At 47.4% G+C, this 22,804-nt stretch overlaps 2 pseudogenes; both read left to right on the forward strand.

Moving 5' to 3' along the window:
• The first annotated feature begins 13,323 nt into the window (after positions 1–13,323).
• LOC115330448 lies at positions 13,324–15,191 on the forward strand (annotated as a pseudogene).
• A 154-nt stretch (positions 15,192–15,345) lies between these two features.
• On the forward strand, positions 15,346–19,260 carry LOC120844171 (annotated as a pseudogene).
• Positions 19,261–22,804: the final 3,544 nt, after the last annotated feature.

Raw genomic sequence — 22,804 nt, forward strand, 5'->3', positions numbered from 1 at the left:
GTGTATCACTACTGCGTGGCACAGGCTAAATACTCCAGGCTAGCGGCTGCACTGCACTGGCTATATTGCTCGTCTACAGCTGAGAGACAAGTCGCCAGTTGAGACAGACTAACTTCAAGCAAACAATCACAAATGAAGCACGCATGCCAAGGTATCTTTGACAAACTTGCTGTCTCTCGGTGCTTTCGAGCAATTGTAAGCATCTCAAACATACATTGGAGTGCCTATTTCAATTGTTTGAGGCGTGTCGGTGTTGGTTGTTTCTATTAGTAACCCTCGTTGAACATGGGCATGAGCATAGCGATCCTGCAACTTCCCAGAGCGGCAGTACAACCGGGAGCTCACGCTATTACTTCGAAGCATGCTCTATTATAATCGTCCTCGTAAACTTTAATACTCAAAAAGTGAAAGGACCTTGCGGTCCCTGGTCGGTGCCCTTAGCATTACAGGGCTCGGTTGGCCACCCAGTCCCGGCAGGCTCGCTCAACTAGTCGCTGCTGGTCACCGAGCTTTGTGCCAGATAGGGCCGCCACCCAGGAGGAAAAGGTGGGGTAAGGATGGGGGGTGATACCCTCACTGGAGGGGGGGGGGGAGAATTCCCAGATGGAGTGGTACGTTGGTAAAACCTGTACCATAGAGCAGTACAAGGTGGCCGCAATCGGTAAAGCCTCGGAAAGGTTGCGCCATTCATTGTTGTGGAAATGTTCGAGACACGTGCCGCGCGCCACTTCTGGGAAGAACATGGTGTCTGAAATCTAGCTCAGTGCTGCGCTGTGTCGCGTGTCGCCATGATCTTCCCAAGAGCTGCACGTGGCACGTGCCTCTTGCATCGACGCACCTTGCGCTGCTTCTAGAACATGAAGGGGCTTTAGCGGTAGGCAGCGGTAACGATCTTCTAAAGGCTCATAAACAGTTGTGTTTGAGACCGTTTGTGTGTGCTGGACTGCGTTGCAGCTGCGAAAAACCAGGACATCCCTGCTTCGTATGGCGCGTGCCAAGATACTCTTCCACGTTTCATGCGAAGCATAGATATGCAGGTAACTCGCTGCCGTTTCTTGACGCAGCGCAGTCAAATGCACTAAAACGCAACTGTGTGTATGGGCATTTAAACACCCTATTATGCATGGCATTAATTCTTATTGTTCGTCAGAATCTACATTCGGCAGAGCTTGCAAACACTGATATTTCCCCCGTGTCATCAAGGAACACTGATGTTACGCATAAAACTAAAATATTCGTTTGTAGGTAGGTATGTTTTTATTTGTGCTTGTAAGAGCAGGTTCCACAGAGAGGCATGTAGCCTGTACAATAAGTGAAGGAGAGGCCCGCATGGGGGGTGATAATGATAATACAGTGCGGTAATGTGGGGCACTGATAATGTACTGTGCGGCATCACGAAGGAGGGGTCTAAGTTGATCGCAGGTGTGTGGCAGCTTCGCGACAAGGTTGGGGAACCTCGGGTCGGTCACGAATGCGCATGTTAGTTATTGTTTAAAGTGCGAGCTGAACGTTTTACAGACACACACACACAGAGAGGAACGTTCCTCTCTGTGTGTGTGTCTGTAAAACGTTCAGTTCGCACTTTAACAATCATGAACCAACTAGCTCGGCTTCAAGCCGTCACTAGTTATTGTTTTTTGCAATGTTCAAAAAGTGCCAACCAACCGAGCCATCAGTTGTAATTTTGTTGTGTGCAGACCTGTACACGTTACTGAAAAATAGTAAGGAATTACACTTACAATTACTCAAGGCTCAATTGTAAATTTTTACAACTACAATTACGCTCCCATAAAAGTAACTGACCGTTACCCCAAAAAGTAATCCGTTACTTTCGTGGCGTTACTTTTAACATTATTGTCCTCAAGTAAGAAACAAAGGGAAGAGGGTTATTCAAGTTCTTATTGTTGCAACGTGTTCCATTTAATGAACTTGAGTATTTTGAGCAACAGCTAGCTCTCCAAAGTGTCGTCAAACATCTTGCGGTATTTCTTACTCACTATGTCGACTGCTACGCTGAACACCACTTGAGCTGAGGCACTGGATGCGAGTGCCCAAATTGTTCCTCACGAATGCTTCATTTTCTGCTTTGAGCTTTCTCAGCGAAGCAAGGGAAGTACTATTTACCTCGAATATAGAACAAAGCTTCGTCGCTGCAGCCGTTGCCTGATATTCGAGAGATTTAGTAGATTCTTCCGATACCTCCGATACCCGCGATAACGGTACCTCATAACGATATGATGGCTGCGCAAAAACGGCGGCGAAGCATCGGATATTGTTATCGGAGTCATCGAACCGAGCCATTAAAATTCTATATTGTCTAAATTGCGAAGCTGTGGTAGTCATCAATAGCAAAACATAGTTGTAACAGTAAGGTGATAATTAAATAATAAATAAGGTTTGGCTCGATATTCTTCTTCCTTTGATTCGGAACAGCTCGAGCCCCGCTTCAGACGTTGGTGAATAAAAAAAGTTACCAGTATATAAATATAAGTAATAGAAGAAAAAAGACACTCATAACAACAATAATTAGAACGTCGGTTCAAACAAGGAAATTTAAACGCACGTTTGCCGTGTGTACCTTTCTTGGTGCAGTTCAAAAATGCACAAAGCACGAACCGACTGGAGTTTACTCCGGTGTTCTCCAGATAGACGTCCGCTGATGCCACGGGCAGCAAAGGGCAGAGTACTAAGTAAGCCGCGCCCACGAATTTCACTCTCTCCTCAAGCCCAGAATATCAAGTCTACGTCAGCCACCATTATGTTTTATTTGTAAAAATATCTGCTTGAGATAAGATGCGTCCTGCTGGGGCAAAACCGGAAGAAGAAGAAAGGAAGACTATTACCATTTTCTAAGTACTCGCAAAAAGCTGACTCACAAAAAGGGTAGAATAGACGGAGCGTTGCCTCGTGTGGTGGCATTATGAAAACGGTCGTAGTCACTATAACCGGAAAGGACAGTGTTAATGAACAAAAGGTAAGGGCGCAAACGAGCTGGTGGTGGTTAAACATTTCGACGAAAACCCCGAGACTGGGACAAAAAGGGACTGGGACAAAAAGAGACTGGGACAAAAAGGGACGGCACTTACCGCATCGAGCTTCTCGAAGAGGCATACAATCACTTGGTGTCCTCCTCTCCCCGTCTTCGATCGCAAAGAAAAACAAAAGGACTAAAAAAAGAAAAGCGGAATAACTTGTCCCCCCCCCCCCTTTCTTTTCTTTTTTTCTTTTTTTGTAGAAATGTTCATTTGGGTCTTTTGACATTTTTGTTAGGGTCTAAAAAAAAAGATGCAGGGGCTTGGTGTTGCAGAAAAAGGCTTTGCGGAACTGAAGAGTGCCAAGCCTCCCTTTGCGCTGGTCAATTCGCGTAACAGTATCACTGCACTCGACTTTACAAGAACGAAAAAAAAAGACTTTATTTAGAGGGGGCGTGGAGGGGGGGGGGGGTTCTGACAAAAAAAAATGTAACAGATTACAAGGAATCCGTTACGTCAAATATGTAAGGCAATTACTTTAAAATTACTCTAGAAAATATGTAATTATTCCGTTACTAAATTACTGATAAATGTAAGGATTACAAGTAATTTCGTTACTTGTAACGGATTACGTACAAGTCTGGAACTTGTGTGTATGTTTACACAGCGGGAAGTTAGTCAGCCCCGAGGGCGTCTAATGTCTTCATTGGAGATGAAAGCCAGTGCAGTATACCGCTGCTTGTCTGACGTCTTTAACGTGCATCACGCAATAGTCATACATGACAGCACGCCGGTACGATGTTCCTCCAGATTGAAATGGACAGAGGCGGGAGATTGAATGTACGATCAGTGAGCTTTACAGCGAGATCTTTCGCTACTCATGCTACCGATCCTCGAGCAACCAGACATCGCGGTCGAAATTAAGCTCGAGAGAAAAACACCAACAACAATAAAAGGTCCGGTTTGAGCCATTTAGTACTTGTGTCGCCATCTCGTTTAACACGTTGAAATAAGATTAACAGGGTAATTTTATTTACACAAATACGCCAATACAACATTATTTTGTTTTCTCGTCTTGGTCTTAAAATTAAGATTTGAGGCACCCCTATTGCGTACGGCCAAGCGTTTTGTCCCGTTTGTCTTCTAAATAATTGTACTTTCAAAATGCCTCAAAACGCGCTCAAAACAGCCAAAACGGTCATATTTCTGGATTTTATTAGAAATCTCCCACGCACTCAAGGAAGAATCTAAGGGCCGTACAACCTTCATTAAGTCTTCATAATCAACCTCCAAACGAATGAATACTCTTGTGCAATCCTGAAACTCAGGTTTGTGTAGCGAAATTTACCCAATGAGTGACGAGCGGTGGAATCCCCCTTAGAGCCCCTTCATGTTTCAAAAGTAGAGCAAGGATCGTCGATGCACGAGGCACGTGCAACCTGGAGCCCTTGGGAAGATCTAGAGCCACTAAATAAGCTGCGCTTAGAGTATCGGCACTCCGTTCCCTGACATTGTTATGGGCGCCGCCATTTTGGCTCGTACGCAGAGCAGACGCAACTGCCGATCGTCATGATTCAAAAGTGCGACTTCCTCAGCATTAGATTCGGTGTTAGAAAGCTCGTGTAATATTGCTTTGCTCTGTCGCGAACGGTTTAAACATTTGTGGAGGGCGGAAAAACATTTCCTGTGATTTCAAATAAAGCTTCAGATAACTGGCAACCATGATTTTAAGACACAATATGGCCAAGTGTCGTTACTCTGAAGCGTAGCTTATTTAGTGGCACTAAGAAGATCATGGCGGCACAGCGCAGCACTGATACACTGTAGCACTGAGCTAGATTTCAGGCGCCATAAATTTCCCAGAAGTGGCGCGCGGCACGTGCCTCGAGCATATCTGCAACAATGAATGGCGCCACTTTTCCCAGGATAGAGGGGCTTTACTTTTCTTTTTTTTTTCTTTTTTTTACAGTTTAGGCAGTTACGTTTTGCGTTGGTGGCGCGGTGTCGCATGTTGAAAGTTGAAAGGAAGGACAAAGAAAGGCGGTGAAGGGGCGAGAGGAGACTTTCTGGGTTCCCAGAGCACCCGAGACTGCTTTCGAAGGTCAAGCGTGATGACCAGTTAGCGATGCGCATCTTTTCTTTCTGTTTTCTTGCTCTATGAAATGTTGCGTTTCCCTCTCACTCCTTTTGGCTCGTTCACGGTGCCTTTCAGGTAATTCCTTTGCAAGGCGTACTCGCAGTTTTTATTACGCGTATACCTTCGTAAATTTCACCGTTATTTTTTACACTGCAAGTTACGTTACGAATAAGTCACCGAAACATCCGGGACTCCAATGTCGGGTGTCATACCTTCTCTTGAACAGGTAGCCTCGCTTAATATGAAGCACAAAGGTCCCGGTGACTTCAACGTCATATTTCGTGACGTAACTTAACGTCCCAATGTTTTTGTTTTGTTTTGTTTTTTTAGCCACCGTAGCTTGCAGATGTGAAGCGCTCGCTCGTGGCACGTGTCTCGCGCAGAGCACAAAGCGTTAACCTCATCGATGGGATTTGCAAAAAGAAGAAAACGAGGAACGACATTGACTCGTGCCGTTCGAGAACCTCCAATTGAAGAAACAAGGTGCGTATCTGGAATACTTTTCACATATAATGTTTACCCTAAGCGTTGCAAACTTCTGAAATGACACATACCGCATATTGTATAGAAACCTGCCGGTACTCGACGCGCTGTTTATGAATAACGCCAGCCCAGTGACTTACAGAATTAACATCCTCGTGCGAAATTGCTTTCTGCGCAAAGCGGAACGGTTGCTACTTGTTTTCTTCGCGAAAAAAGCTGACGTGTGGTCATTACTTATAAACTGTGCGTCGACACTTCGTGTAACTGCAGCGTAATAATCACACTGTGTACATTAACCATTCTAGCCCCATTGAGAAGGTATGCAAAAATGGTGATCTCAACGTATCCTGCTACAATTTACTACAGTGGTGCGGCTGGGTGGCGGAAGCTTGGTGTGAAAATTTTAAAGGATTAACTTTTCTCGTTCGAAAGAGGAGCAAAGGGGATCTGTCTCGGGTAATGCCATCACGCGTTATGTTCAACTATAGCGTGTCTGAAATCACCAGGCTCGATCTAGAATGGGCCGCAAAAATGGGCGCCTGCACGTAGGAATCTGTTTTTTGTCAAAGCTGCATTTAACAGGTCGGTTTTAACTTGGAAAACTACAAAGCGCAGGTCTTTCTCTAAAAAAAAAAGTAGGACAAAAAACTTGCCAAGGTCAACGGCCGACGGCGACGCAGACGACCTAGTCGAGCTGCGGGGCGAGTTTGGCGTTGGAAGCGGCGTCAGAGGGTGCAGCCGACCAGCGAAAGAAAGCAGACGACAAGCAGGCGAACGTTTTCAGCAGCGAGAGCGCCATTACAGTGGCTTAAAGGGGTAGTGTAACGAACGAAACTGGAGAAGCGGCACAGCGTTGGAAGACGGCAGCGGGTGGCGCTTGCAGCACCGTCGTTCCGGCTATGGCCCAAACTTAGCCGCTTCGCCAGCTTGGCCATGGCCAGCTCCGGCCGATTCGCAGCTGTCGACTACAGTGTCGTGTGCTATCTTCACATTTTTTATTCACCTTCAAGCACAAATGATGTCGTTGGAAATTCACTGGAAACACATAATTGTTTTTGAGGTATTTGTATTAGTTATGAAGTGTGTTAGGGTGCCTCTATCTTCCGGCCGATTGAGGCACCCAACGGAGCTGCGGATCGAAGCGCCACCTAAACCGTCTTCCAAGGAGCGGCCGTTCCCGATTCATGGTGGAGGCTACGCGATAACTACACTACCCCTTTTAAAGGGGCGGTGCAACGATATTCAATTGGAATGTTTGTCACACTTTACTCGAGTTTACTGGCACTAGTGGGAGTCAAGGATACTCAAACGCAACGCCATTGACCAGGAAACACCTTTGTTGCGCTGTAATTTCGAGGTAAAAACCGAGCGTTTTCTTTCAATCTTTCCTTCACAAAACCTGATGACGTAGGTGGGCGGTAGCAGTACCGCCCAGAGACGATATTTGAATGCGGCTCATAGATTGGGCCCGAGCATTGCGTGGGCACTCGATTTGAGCTGGTGATAATCGACAGTTCGAGAAGAATTTTGGTGGTGTCCTGTGTCCAATCGCTGCAATGACGACAACAGCCGAACCATAACAATGTGTGAAACTCAGCGCGTGTCCTGTGCTTTGCCAACCCCAGCGCGTGGCTATGATCAACATTGGCGGCATATAATCGGCTCCAGATCACGTGGCCGCTTGTTCTGGCTGCGAGTTGAGGGGGTGAACGCTGCTCGTTTTCCTTATTTTTTCTGCGACTTCGATTGCGTGTGGTGAAAAACGAAAGGGGGATTTCATAGGTCATTACCGTCAGGGATCCGTTCCAAGCGATATTTGCCCAAAATACAAAAATCGTTGCATGGCCCCTTTAAGCCACTGTTGCGCCGTCGTTATGTAACCACGTTTTTTTTTCTCGCAATGTTCGCGTTTATATTTACACCAAAGGTATATTACAAGAAAAAAAAGTACGTTTACTTAAATAGATCATTGTCGCCACGAGCGGTCTGGATAACGAGGGAGCGCCATCTATCAGTTCGCGCGCCGAACGCGCGCCACCACTCCACTCGGTCGTCTGCGTCGCCATCCGCTTTTGACACTGGCAAGATTTTGGCCTTATTTTTCCAAAAAAGGAAGCTACGCTTTGTAATTCTACAAAATAAAACCGAACCATGACAGACGCATTTAATAAAAATTTTCGATTGCTACATGCAGGCGCCCATTTGAACTGCCCACTTCAGATCGAGCCTGGTAATTTTAAACACGTGCCTTATATATACAATTACAGTTTAGCACAATTACGTTATTAGGGCTTTTAAACCTCGAAGAACGGTGGTCATACGAACAAAACGTAGTCCATAAGGTGCCTACACTTTTTTTATTTATCACATTGATCTTTGACTAATCTCCTCCTTGGGTCTCCGCCAAATACTCAAGGTCAACAAGAACAACATTCTCAAAGCCTGCGTGCCGCCTGTGCAATGCTGCCGATTGGAAGCTTCGAGTACGTCCCGACGCCGAGCTTACCAGACGATATTTCAAAAGTTTTTATACTTCCTCGACTCGGCGCGCGTTTCTATTTGCAGCGAGAAGTTCGGGTATCGCCGCCTGGGGGAATTCTTTCGCAACCTGGAGTGATGGTACTTCGACTTCTTATGCCGGTGCAATCACGTGCAATGCCAAGCTTTTATGCACTATGAAAATTAAAACATAACCACGTGGGTAGTACGTGCACTACCCGACGAAAAGGCAAACAGCGTACAGTAAACGGGCACTAAAGGAAGTGCAAACAGGACAAGCGCTGACTCTCAACTGAAATTTAATCACATGAAAAAAAAAAGAAAACAGCAACTCAGCCCACGTCACATGATACATTCACCACGTGTCCAAAAAAACAAAAAGGGTTAAATGTGCGGCAGCCAAGTTGTGCAAAGGATTACAACTAACCAAGCTGGAAAAAGAAATTGGAAAGACCACGAAAGGTAATTTTGATGTATTCTTTTCTGTTATGACACATAAAGTGAATGCACCCCGGCGGACTATCGTTACCGACAAGGGAGCGTGGCAGAGACAGGTCAGTCGATTCCTGCAAGAGCACTTAAGTCTGTTAGAGACTTGTGATCCTTTTTTGGTGCGCAATTCGCAGAGTGTCATAGATTACCTTAGTAGTGGTGCAGTCACAGATGTGGGGGGCTTTTCCATAGATGCTGAAAATCTTTTTTATTCCATCCCTCATTGCGCTCTGTTTGTCGCGGTACGTTAATGTATTGAAAGAAATGGCGAGATTGGCTTCCAGAACGCTAGTGGTGTGTGTACTGATAGGTTTTGGAGGTTCTTAAGGTTTATCTGGAGTCAACTTTTATCCTATTTAACGGTAAGCTTTACGTTCAGAAAAAAGGAATTTGTATCGGTTCGTCTGTGGCGCCTGTGCTTTGTGATATATATATATATATTTTTTTTTTTTTTTGCCAAGTACGATAGGGCCGTTTCTATAAAACTGGATGACGAGCGCGTTTGTAAAGTGTTTCGTTGCGTGGATGACTTTTTGGTTTTGTTTATTAGGTTGGAGGGCATGTGTGAGGCAGATGTCGTGAGGTCTGTTTTTGAAGTTTTCACACATCATTCGGAGGGGCTCACTTTCCCTCACGAACTTCAGGATGGGGCTTGCCTACAATTTTCGGATTTGAGATTAGAATTCACTGCTGAACACGTGTGCTGATCTTATCACCCACGCTCAAAGAAAGGTCTTCTTTCATATGATTCATCGCACTCTAAGCTGGTCAGGAGAAGCATTGCCTTGTCTTGCCTACGAGCTACACTCGAGAAGTCATGTCATCATGTCGTTAACGGTAATTTTTCCCGGCAAGTTGAGAGACTGACAGTGGCAGGTTTCCCAACTTCGGTTTTATTGAGCGTTGCGGAGGGTTTGTTAAAGAAGCTAAAGGGGAGGAACCCCGTCTCCGGAGGGGAAAGCCAAATAAGAGACCGCTCGTAATACCGTATCTCCATGAAATTTCACACAACTTGAAAAAAGTTGCCTTGAGGTACGATGTGTCATTGGTGTTTTCCGCTCCGTGTAAGCTGGCGCAACTATGCGCGAGAGTTGTCGATGAGAAGAACAAACGCCCCGCTTGCTCGGTGAAGCATGAGAATCAATATGTTGTTTGCAAGGTGGGAGTTGTTTACACGATTCCACTAACGTGTGGGAAAGCCTACGTCGGTCAGACGGGCAGATGTGTTAATCACAGACTGCGGGCGCATGACTTGTCATTGCGATCAGTGGTGGGAGCTGTAGGGGGCATCTGCCATTGCATTGTCATAGATGTGGGTGCGAACCTATCTTCAGTAAGACTGGCATCATTGGCAATGGAAGGGACAGAGTGAATAGAGAAATTTTAGAGGCGCATGCAATTATCAAGGCAGGCGCGAACTGCGTCGAGTTACTTTTTTTAATTAAAAACTAGCCTGAGGAAGAAAATACGGTTTTGTTTTCTTCGTGCAGTAGCTGACAAAAATTAATCACCGCAGTTAATTAGCCAAAGTTCAAAAATCGTTACACCCACACCGCTCGAATGTGATAGAAGTACGGGGAAGCGTTCCTTTTCGGTCATGAACACAGCATTATGATCTATAAATCAAGCTGATTATGGAACAAACCTGGTCGGACAAATAATTAATGCAATTTGTGAAAATAAATGATTTTAACAACAATAACCAATCGTTGTGCACCGTCGTTTAAAGAGGTATGTTAAAATCACCACAGCTGATAACGTGGATTTTTCGTGGCGTTATTTATGGAAAAAGAATGTCTTCTGACTTTCGAAGGAAAGAAAAAACGCCTACAAGAGAAATAAGCCCGATATACTACCCAGTTGTTCACCGTTGCGCTTCTTATTTTTTGTATTAGAGCGCAGCTCTTAGGCGCCCATTTCCGGCTTGAGCGGCGTCGCCGTCGCCGTCGCCATCGGCGTAGCCGCGCGGTGCATTATGGGTAAATTTCCCAGCTTAATTTAGCGGAAATTTCTTCCCGCTAAATTTAGTGGAAAAATTTTCCCGCTACATTTAGCGAAACCATTTCCCCGCCAAATTTAGCAGAAACTTTTTCACGCTACGTTGAGCGGAAAATATTCCCCGCTAAATTAAGGGAAAGCATTCCCCGCTCAATTTAGCGGAAAAATTTTCCGGCTCAATTTAGCGGAAAAATTTCCCGGCTAAATTTAGCGGAAAAATTTCCCTAAATAGGAGTAGAGCAGGAGGGGCATAGCCTCCTCTACGTACCTTCCCCTCCTCCTCTTCAAAAGCTGCGCTCTAATTCGGCGTTGCAGGGGATTGTAAACGTCTTTCACTTTATCTTTTTATCGAGAAAAGTTTCTCCGTTGATATTTTCACATCAAACTTCCACCATCTAGCCGCACCTCTGTAGTAGGTCACAGCGCGATACGTTGAGAAATCGAATTTCGCGGAACGTGTAAGTTTGGTTTGAAGCGATATATGCATACTGCGTAAAATACTCAATGAACTGATTGGTTGCACTTGGAGCATCTTTGAAGTCTCTTTACTAATACACATGTTTTGGATTGACAATCTAGATATTTTGAGATTGAACAGGCAGGGGCTGCTGTAAGCCTTGTCTTCTACTGAGTTCCAAAGCGCTATTTGGTCGTAAAAAAGCAGTATAAATAAGCCAGTGAACCCAGCGCAGTGAAAATAAGCACAAAGTTGCCTTCGGGTAATTCGTTTATCCTAGTCATGTTTCGTGAGGGCCGGTTTCTGTGGAAAAAAGCGCAAACAAGAATAGGACAACTTTGTTATTCTCTTGGTGCAGGAGGAAAGCAAGCAAACCGTCGGGTTGACGCTGCTACTCACACAGGGCACTATGATTGTTGAGCAAACGTCTCAAATTTAGATTCCGTTCTTGACTTTTTTAAGTTGTGCTGCTTGATGCAGCACAACTTAAAAAAGGCTTGCGTATCTACATATTTTGTTTTATTAAGCATGACCCTCCTGCTTGGGTCAGCACTCTTTTCTGCACTACTATCCTTACCAATATGAAAGGGAACACACCAGCGCATGGCGAATGTAGGCTGGAAACATGCTTGACGGAACACGTTGTGGTGACTCGTAAAAAAGCTGGAGGGTGTGATGCGGCCCCTACCGCTGCCATCACCCCCCCCCCCCCCCCCACCCCCCCTTTCCTTTCACCTCTGACCACTTCCTGCATGTCCCGCGTAGCGCGGAACCTGATAATGTTAACTTGCGAGGCCTTTAGTTTGTCATATTTCCTGACAGAGTTTAAAAGAATACCACAAAAGTAAACCTGTCTGATGCTCGGCTATAAAATCCATGCAGAGAAAAAATAAATAAAACATGGAATCATTATTGCTGGCGCCAATCGCATGCTGATTCGGCATGGCATAGAGCCGTTATCGTATGTAGTAGCAGTCGATGAATTGTGCCGCGCGAGAAGTAAAACATGGTCAGTGCTCAAAGGCACTGCTGGCAGAGAAAGGGACAGCACCACTCTTTCCAACCTTGATCCCGAATGTCACCACAACGTGTCGCCTCCAGAAGGGTTCGAGTAAAGCACCTTCATGTTTCAAAAGTGGCGCAAGGTGCGTCGATAAACGAGGCACGTGCAACGTGCAGCCCTTGAGAATATCATGGCTGCACAGCGCAGCACTGAGCTAGATTTCAGACGCCATGTTCTTCCCAGAAGTGGCGCGTGGTACGTTTAGAGCATTTACACAACAATCAATGGCGCCACTTTTCCTAAGATAGAGGAGCTTTAGGTTCGAGTAGATTTCGTGTATAGGCTCCCTATACGGGAGCCAGAGTTCCGCGCGTTCCTCTCCGTAGCGCCGTCTTTTATGCGCGGCATGTTGATCCTGCTCCCCACGTGACTGAATTTGGCGAATAACGGTGCCGCTCGTTCGGCGCGCGCGCGGCGCGCTCAAATGCAGGGGAACGTACGCCGGGGCGCGTGCGACGACTATTTTCCTGCACGGCACTTGATCTGGCTCCCCACGTGATCGGATCTCGGCGTATAACAGTGCAACGGCACGTGGAAAACACACGCGGAACTCTGGCTCCTGTAGGGAGCCTATAGACCTTTCCAATGTTTACAAAATCACAGTCCAGCGTGCGATCTTTACAGCCCAGCACGTGCGTGTTCGTCGCTTCGCAAAGCGAGCAAAACACGCGCCATACGCACGAGCGCTCAAAATGGCACCGGCCACAAGCTCTTTTTTGGAAAGGTCCATATAGTGGAGAGATGTTTTGGTGGCGCCCTGCTATGGTTACCTCTCTTGATGTCACTACCTTGCGAACAACAAGTTGGATGGTGTTTGTAATCCACATGGTGAAAGCTGTAAACTCCTTCGAAATCAAAATTCTTGCAGTAGCCTTATTTCTTTCAATGGGAACTCCTTCGCTGCCGTCATATTCAGCATTCGGCCATTCGTGGGCGGAAGAAGAAGATTGGATGGGAGTGTGGACGTGTCTCGCTTGTGCTCCTCTAATTTTGGACACAGGTTTTTCTTATTTTTTTTTTAATTTTAGCTGGAATCAACAGCACGTGACGAACGGACACCTGGGATATCATCGTTTTGTCAAGGTGGGCCCTTGTTTTTCACGAATTTTGAGGCTTTGAAGTGTTCGACGAGCCATGTCGTGAGCTAAGCCTAAGCTTAGACCTACCGGCCAAAAGTCGTCGGCGGCGGCTGAGGCTCCGCTCGCAGACTGATTTAGCCATGATGGAGACCATGAAAGGTACGGAGACTGCTCCGGAAAAGTTGAACGTGCCAGGACGATGGTACAGTGCCAATCACACTTCTCTATAACGCGCGAACGAGCGGCTTGCTCCGGGGAGCGCTAGACTGGTGGCTTTTGCAGAAACTAAGCTAGTCACATGGCGCAAAATGGAACGGCCCGCTCGAGGAGTGTCCCGCCCACTCTATCAGCTTGATAAGCGATAAAAGTAAAGTGCTATGTGATATATTTTTATTTTTTTATGACGACATCGTTGATACGCCTTCATGCTTTAGTTTGTTTATTGTTCGAGCAATGATGTTTGTAAAAAAACGTGCGAGCAGCCTTCCGCGTTTGCTGCCAGCTGATAGAGTGGGCAGGACACCCCTTGAGCAGGTCGTTCCATGTTGCACCATGTGACTTCCTTAGTTTCCGCGAATGCCACCAGTCTAGCGCTCCCCGGAGAAAGCCGCACGCTCGCGCGTTATAGACAAGTGTGGTTACCACTGTACGTTAGTAAGAAGAAAGGGAAAGCGGCCCCCCTAGTGGACAACGAGGCACGTCATATGGAACGGCAGCGAGCCGCCGAGAAGCTCGCAGGGAGGAAGATGGCGGCAAAGTCGGTTGAAAGGCAGTTTGCCCGGGTTCCGGACGGCGCCGACAAAATAGTTTTGAGGCCGCACGGCGGTCTCATACGTATGATGAAATACGGAAGTGCGTATTTGGCCGACGTAATACTTAAGGCTGCTGGCGTCAGCCCAGACGCGGCCGGGGAGGACGTCATCTTTATGAACGTGAAGCAACATTCCATTCTCGTAGCCACCGTCAGCGCAGAGAGGAAGCGAAAATACGCCGACTTGAAGCTCATCATGTTTGAAGGGGAAAAGATAGAACTGACTACGTACATCGCTATGCCGGAGGACTGCGGGAAAGGCGTCGTTCATGAAGTCCCTTTGTCCTTCTCGGACGAAGATATATTGAAAGGGCTGCAAATCTAAGGTAATCCACCGATCCTAGGAGTGCGAAGACTCGGAAGGGAATCGAGGACAGTTTTAATGTCCTTCGAAGACAAAGAGGTACCGCGCTGGGTGCGACTCACGACCGTGGCGCAACGCTGCGTACTCTACCACGAGAAGTACGAGGTTTGTAACGCCTGCGGCCGGCTCGGGCACCGCGAAGACGTCTGCCCGGACCGAGGAAATGTGAAATGCCGTGGCTGTGGCATGGAGAAACCGCCACAAAACTTTTATGCGAGTCGAAGCGCCAACTGTGCGGGAGAGGACACCCGCTCGTTGACAAAAAATGTAGAAAACTCCACCGTGTCCCTTACGAGGTGTAGAAGAAATGCGAACGCAAGATCAACATGCAACAGCATCAGCAACTTCAGAAAAAGCAGCAAGCCGGAGCGACCACCGAGGGGAATCTCCGAGGTCGTTCCAAGGTCAGGCGCGGAAACGAGGACTTTTGTGCCAGAAACGACTCCTTTCCGAGGCTGGAGGAGACCACCGGGGGGAAGCAGCAGGGCAACCGCTCGAGCTCCCGCACCAGGGCGCACTCCGGATCCAGACCCGGGGGGAGAGCGAGTTCCAGGGTCCCGGCGAACGCGTCGACAAAGACGCGGAGCTCGAGCAGGGATCGAAAAGGTGTTAGCTTTGGCAGTGAGGTTTCCCAGGCACAAAATAAGAAGTACGAGGAGATCGATAAATTAAGGAAAGAGGTTGGGGAGCTTAAAAAGGTCGTTAATAAGCTCACTCAAGAGTTGCAGAAACCAAAATTCCAGGAGTGTACGGGGTCTCCTCCCCCTCCCAGAGTTCAACCAAAATTGGTACTGAAACCAACCCCTCCGGCCTCTAGGGCTAAGACTCCCACGTAGCCTGCGACACCAGAGGAGGAAAAGATGATTTTAGAATCGGCTAGACCGCCTCCAATGAAATGCGAAGGCGGAAGACAATGATCCGTTGGTGGCACTAAAGAAAAAATTAGAAGCCAAAATCGAAGCCAAATTCGATTCTTTTATGGCCCAAATTATGGGAGCAACAAGTCGAACTCAAAGCCAGATACAAGCCCTTACGGGTGAAGTTCAAAGGCAAAGGGCAGAATTAGTTGCCATCGGAGAACGGCAACAAAAAGCTGAGGAAAAATTCAACCCGCTCCAAACTGACCAGAGGCGCACGAAGTGAGTCGTTAATCTGGCAGTGGAAGTGTCGCGGCTTCCAACGCAAGCAAGCGTTAGTGCAACAATATCTGACGCTATTAGATGAGAAACCGCTAGTGATAGCCCTGCAGGAGACGGGCAAAATTGCGAAACTCTCAGGGTACCAAGGTTTTTCAAGTGGCAGGGGTGAGAAATCTCGCGTCACAACGTTGATTAAGAGGAATATCGCAGCTATTGAGCAAGAACTAAACTCGAAAGAACTTGTGGCAGTGCTATTGGAAATAGTTACGGGACGAAAGGAGGAACCGAGCGTCTTCCTCTTAAATGTGTACGGTACCCCAAAGCAGAAAAAGGTGCCATTCAGGGCCCTCTTCCGCAAAGCGATTAAGGCAGCCGGCACCAACCCCTTGCTAATAGTCGGTGACCTTAATGCGGCGCACCCGGAATGGGATTACGCTAAACAAGATCCTAAGGGCAGGCAGTTATGGGAGGATGCGCATGAGCTGGGACTCACACTACACACAGACCCTAGTAGTCCATCCAGGGTGGGTAACGGCGTGTGCGCAGACACCTCCCCTGACCTGACCTTCTCCAAAAATGCGACAGATCTGACGTGGCAAAATTCGGAGCAAATTTCGGCAGCGACCATTTTATTCTGGCCTCGGTCTTTAAAAAAGGAGTAAAGACTCGTCGTGCGCGTAAGCCGAGGATTACCGAATGGGAATTATTTAGGGACAAACGAGAGAAAGCTGCCACTGGGAAGATCACAAACATAGAGAAATGGACGAAGGTCCTCAAGCGTCACGTTGGGGAGGCCACAAAGACACTTGAAGGGGACAATGCCCCTGAGGTAGCTGATAGCAAACTGCTTCACATGTGGGAGGCAAAACACGGTATGGAGCGCAGACTAAAGAGGAAAAAATGGAACCGTAATCTGAGAAGGAAGATTGCTAGACATAACAAAGAAATTGAAAATTAGGCGATCAAATTGTTCGAACAAAATTGGTGCAGCAGAGGCGACGAGATGGAAGGGGGCATGAGCCTTGCCAAAACATGGGGTCTGCTGAGACACCTATTAGATTCGACCAATTCGGAAACTCAATCACGAATTAGATTATCAAAAGCCAGGCACGCGCTTAAGGGAACAGACGTGGAATTTAGGGGAAAAACTAGTGAACATGTACAGTCGGCACGGAATGAAACGCGAACATGGAGCACATGGTTTTTGACCCACGCTGAGTCACCTAGAGACGCAACACCGAAGGTTTGGACGCATTGAGCAAGAGTCTAACACATCGAAGGAGGAGCCATCTTCTTGCAGCTCGCATCTGGTTCAGGTGGTGCAGCATCTAGCGAAAACCATGCACCCACTGTTCGCGTTTCATTCCGTGCCGACTGTACATTGGTAAAAACGATAGCACACGCCCCCCCCCCCCCCCCTTCTAAGTGTACGTCGGAGCTCCAACGAGGAGCTCGGCGCGCACCCATCACGGAAGCGGTGGTCAGGGCAGAAATATTGGGACTAAAAACAAAATCGGCCCTGGGCCCTGACGAGATAACTAACAAAATATTAAGAAACCCGGGCAATGACTCCATCAGCGCTCTGACGGAGTACATGCAAGATATTTGGACTAAAGGCCACCTGCCTCGGCAGTGGAAGCCGGCAAACGTAATTCTAATCCCAAAACCGGGCAAACCTCCTAGACTAGAAAATTTAAGACCAATTTCCCTAACCTCATGCATGGGAAAATTGAGGGAGCGCGTAATCCAGACCAGATTGACGCGCTTTATGGATCAAAACGACCTGTGACCGTGCGAGATGGTCGGCTTCCGGCCGGGCTTGAGTGCTCAAGACGTGATGCTCCGACTTAAACATGACATAATCGATTCGCGTTCTAGAGACGCCAAAGTAATTCTCGGCCTGGACTTGACAAAGGCTTTTGATAATGTTAAACACGAAGCGATCCTTTGCGGTCTCCAAGAAATGGGGGTAGGTACGCGAACGTACGACTACATCAAGGACTTTTTGTCAGACGGAACTGCCTGCATAAAGTTCCAAGACATTGAGTCATACACACTAAAGTTAGAGAGCAGGGGCACGCCGCAGGGCTCGGTTCTTTCCTCGTTCCTTTTCAGCGTGGTGGCAATGAGGAGCCTCTTAGCAGCTCTGAGGAGCATAGAGGGGCTGAATTTCAGTATTTACGCGGACGACATCAACCTCTGGATTAACCAGGGGAGTGATACGAGCATTAAGGAGCGCTTGCAGGCGGCGACAGACACTGTCGTGGACTATGCTGCCAGTAGGGGTCTCTCATGCTCTCCGCAAAAATCAGAATTATTCGTCCCTAACCCAAAGTCTCTCCGATGCAAACGCAGCTGGGATTTCATCATTAAAGTAGAGGAGAAACCAGTTCCAAAGGTAGATCAGATCAGAATCTTGGTACTATTCATTCAGGATAATGGATACAATGATGGCGCAATCAAAATGCTAGAAAGATTTGCCACGCAAGCCCTTGGAATATTTAAAAGGGTCGCGCTGAAAGGACGAGGCCTGAAAGAAAGAAGCTTGCTTAAACTAATTCAAGATACGTAATAAGTGGCGTGAGCTATGCCACGCCTTTCTTAAACATCAGGTCGGAGGAGAGAAGGAAACTAGACTCGCTCATCCGACGATGCACAATGAGGGCCTTGGGCTTACCAATTAGCACCTCCACAGTGAAGCTCCTCTCTATGGGAGTGCACAATACCTGGGATGAAATAGCGGAGGCAGTCAGAATTTCGCAGCTCGAAAGACTTAGCCGAACGACCACGGGCAGAGCTATCCTCGAGATGGTAGGCCTGCAAACAGATAGGGGACTACGAGTCAAGTCAAGCATTCCACAGGACTGCCGTGAAAACCTAATAATTCCCCCCCCCCTCCCTCGTCACATGCATCCCATATTCGACACGGAGAGGAGGGAGAAGAGAGCAGAAGTACTAATCAGACGCTTCGATTTAATGAACAGCAAGTCGGTTGCGTATGTGGACGCGGCAAGTGGCGATTCGGGTGCGGCGGTCGCCTCGGTAGTTGACGGCCGAGGTGCTCCCGTATCGGCCGCCACCATTAGAAGCCGCAACGCAGAAACGGCTGAAGAAGTTGCGATAGCGCTCGCTTGCGTTGGAACGAAAGCCAATTTTATTATTAGCGATGGCAAAACGGTCATCTGGAATTTTGGGAAGGGTGGGATCTCGCCGGAAGCGGCAAGGGGTCTGACAAAGTAGAGAACTAAACAGAAAAATTAGCCTAATTTGGACCCCCGCACACACGCCCGTTCCTGGCAACGAGACGGCCCACGAGTTAGCCCGAGCTCTCTACTTCCGGGTAACTGTGGAGCCGCCCGACTGGCGGAACATGGACGAGCGTCTGCAAAATTATACGGAGATTGTCGAAAATTTTTGTATTACAAAGGAAACAGGTGCCACTACCGGACAAAAGTCTAAGCAATAGGGAGGCAGTCGCATGGCGGCGCCTGCAAGCTGGGAACTTCATAAACCCAGTCTGGGCATACCATGTTCAGATAGATGAAAGACAAAACGAAAAGTGCAAGCACTGTGGGGCGAGGGGCACGCTTGACCACATAATCTGGGAATGTGCTAGCTCCCCAGGGACTAAAGCAAATATAAATTGTAGAGAACCCTGGGAAGTCCTGCTGCGGAGCGAGGTCCCTGCTCCACAGCAGCAAGCCATCCGCCTGGCGGAAGAAGCCGTGAAGAGCCAAGACCTCTTTGCCTGCTTCTAATCGCGGAGGTCCCGGGCCCCGTATCCTCGGCCTGTGTGCCGGGGACGAGGGCTAGGTGTCTCCGTATCAGGTGTCTCCTTATCTGGTGGAACATTAAAATTGTTATCTATCTATCTATCGGCCATTCCTGACAGGCCGACCACAGCGACGCTTTCGATCGCTCACGTCGCCAATACAGGAACTCTAGGTTCCAGCAAAGCCGCATACTGGGAGAGTCTGTCCAGGGGGTGTGGCGACGAAGGTGCTCGAGAGAAGAAAAGTGAAGCGAAGAGAGGAGAGCGCCGAAAGAGCGAGAGAGAAAGAAGAGAGGAAAGAGGAGACGACCGCCATTTTGCCACAACACGCTGTCGGCGTAGAGCACTGTTGGGGCTACCATTGTCTGGAATAACATTATAGGAATAACACTATATCATTTTCTTGCCAAGAGCCTGCCAAATAAAAGGAAAGAACCGAAATTTAGATGTGGATCACAAGCATTACATCCGGGCGAATTAATGAAAATGGCGGCCCTCCCCACTCAGCTGGGAGCAACCAGGAGTTCACGCGGACACGCTCACGCCTCTCGTTCTGAGCCGCGGGCTGATTGGCTTACTCAAGAGGGGGGAGTTACGGCACCGAGATCCTAGACTGGCCAAACTTTCCCTATATACGGCTCTGGGTTAGAGTAGGTTCGAGTCTATTCGCCACGCGCTCCTGTGTTCCATTCTTTATTGCTCACGACAGTACGTCGAAGCAAGCGTATAAATAAATAACAACACGAGACAAAGATCGTGATGCTTCTGACTCGTTTCCATTTTCTTTTTATGCCATTCCTACTCCAGGGGAAACCCAAAGCCTAGATGTCGCTGCTGGTTAACCTTGCGATGCTGTTGAGGCATCCGCGACGCGGCTACAGATGGATCACCCCCGCGTTGTGCACCGCCCTGCTGATCCTGCTGCTTGTCACCTCGCTCAGGTAGAGACCGGCGTCACCGTAAAGGGCCCCTGAAAAAAAAGAAATATTTTTTTTAACAGTCTTACAGGGACGCGTGTCAAAAAATAAGTTTTACGAGAAAAAAAGAATCTTTAGAGCAATATTAACGGCTCGAGATGCGATTTAGTCAGCAGTCACCTCATTTCCACCTGTTTTCTCTCTCGGCATTTCCGGCGCGTCGAGGAGAGGTGGATCGGCTTTGGCTTCACGACCGAGATGGCCACTCTGAAATGACCCGTGACGTCATGGACTTCGCGCACAGAGTTTCAAAAAAATGTCTCGCCGTCAATATTCCTCGAATTTCTTTTTCGCGTAAAATATATTCTTTGACACGCGTGTCGTAACCAGACTTGTACCGTACGCATTACAAGTAATCATATTACTTGTAATCAATTAGTTTTTTAGTCATTTTGTAATCAGTTGAATACTTTTATTAGGTGGTAATCACAAGAGTAATCTAATTACTTTTTGAAGTAATAAAAATTACTTCTAACCGTTACTATTTTTCCACGAGAACTGCCCCCGCACACACCTTTTTTTCTAAAATGACGAAAATAAAATTTGCTTTTTCCAAACAGTAGTAGTAGTAGTAACAAATTTACTCTGAAAAAGGGTGGCACTTGGCCTGTTTGCGAAGGGGCTAAAAAAGAAAACAATTTTTGCGGATCTGTAGGAAAGGAGGTCAATCCCTTTGTATGTATAGTTTCCTTAAAATCTCCGGTTTTTTTTTGTTTTTTTTTCGAGCTTGGACTGGGATTGGGAAGTCCCAGGTAAGCGCCAGTGCATGACCAAGGCCATTCAGGGCGAATTTTGAGGGAGCAGAATGTAGCTTTGTAAGTCCTTTGTTCAAACTAGCCCCGTCACGCACGCAGACACAGAAATAAAAAAAAAATATATATATAATTCTGCGTACGGTACCTAGTCGCAGCTCATAGGAGAACCAGAACCGAGGAATGCCTGAAGCGGATGCAAAATATAACAAAGCCAGTTCAAATACACAATATCCCGTATTTCCCCTTCGTGGTCTTTGTGACAAGCAAGGTTTCGAGGTTGGAAGTAGTTCATTGTAAAGAGCGCTAAAGATGTCAGTCTTCACATAATAAAGTAATCGGAAAAGTAACGGTTACTTCTTAAAATAATGTGCAATTACGTTTGCTGCCGAGTAATCAAGTAACATAATCGAATACATTTTAGCCAAGAGTAATAGTAATTGTAATCGATTGCTTTCTTTCAGTATCGTGTACAAGAGTGGTCCCAACCAGAATGCTTAAAAAATTTATTTTTTTTTTCTTTTTAGGGGCTTTATAACAAGAAACATAATGCCATTGGCTCTAGCCCCACGGAATCAAGGCTTAAACGGGTGGTGGAACAATCTTCGTATTGTCAGTAAATTCCGCCTATTATTAGTATTTCATGTTTATAATCTACTAAACACGCGATGCTTTTAGTTTTTTGTTTTGTTTTGTTTTCTTACGCTCAAGGGTGTTCGCTTAAAAACCAGCAGTGCTCGCCCCATCATCAGACATATTGCTATATTACACAAGCCTCAAGGAGAATGCAGGAATTGGTGTTCCACGCGCCACATGTGCTGGCCTCAGCAGTAGTAACATTTCTAAAGCAAATACCTGAAAAAAAAAGGATATTTCACGCGCGTTCGTCAACGCTTTATTTTGTTATTTACTTCGAATCTCTTATACCCTGAAGCCGTGCGCGTGTGGCGCGTGGAACACCAATCCCTGCATTCTCCTTGATGCTTGGGTAATATAGCAAATAGTCTACTGGCTGCCAGAACAAGCAGAATGGGGTTTGGAACCTAATATAGGCCACCGATGGCGTTCCCAGAGCACATGGCATGCGCGGAGTTGCAGACATTGTCAGGGTTCGACCATTTGTGTCGTTCAGCGACTGGACACCAGCCACTGCACGAATGTTAGTCGAGCCATTGATCATCACGAGCCCCAATCTATTGGGAAGGAGATCGAAAAGTCACGCCTCTAGGGGAACGCTCCAGCTGTTGGCGCAACAAACCCAATTTCCTTGTTTGTTTGTTGATAAGAGAAATCAAAAATGACGATTGGAAGGCCGCTCCTCGTGCGAGCAAAGCACTGGTCAAAGCGAGGCGCTCCTGCCCGCACCGCGTTAGGCGAGGTTCAATTTCTTTGTTATCCTGTGTTAGTAAACACCGGACTATGGGTACAAGAAGCTTGATAGATCCCCCCTGTAGTTCGATCTCCTACCTAATAGCGCTCAGCAATTTTGGTGTCCTACTTTTTAGCCGCGTTAAAATACCGTCACACGGGTAACATGGCAACAGTTCGACCCCCGTGCAACATCATAAAGTTTCGCGAAGGAGAGACTGAAAGGAAACGCTCGGTTTTGTCCTTCACAATACACCGCGGCAAAGAGGTTTCTTTGTCAGTGACACTGCGTGCGAATATGCTTGGGGGGGGGGGGGGGGGGGGGGGGGGGGGGGGGGGGTGATGGCTGGTTGAGTGGGCTAAAGCGCTCACCCAGCTCGACGTACGTAAGCGAAAGCTCGCGCTGCAGAACCCAGGGATCCTGGGTTCGAGCCCCACCCC

Source organism: Ixodes scapularis, unplaced genomic scaffold (assembly GCF_016920785.2).
Source record: "Ixodes scapularis isolate PalLabHiFi unplaced genomic scaffold, ASM1692078v2 PGA_scaffold6__148_contigs__length_123643588, whole genome shotgun sequence".
Taxonomy (NCBI): Eukaryota; Metazoa; Arthropoda; class Arachnida; order Ixodida; family Ixodidae; genus Ixodes; species Ixodes scapularis.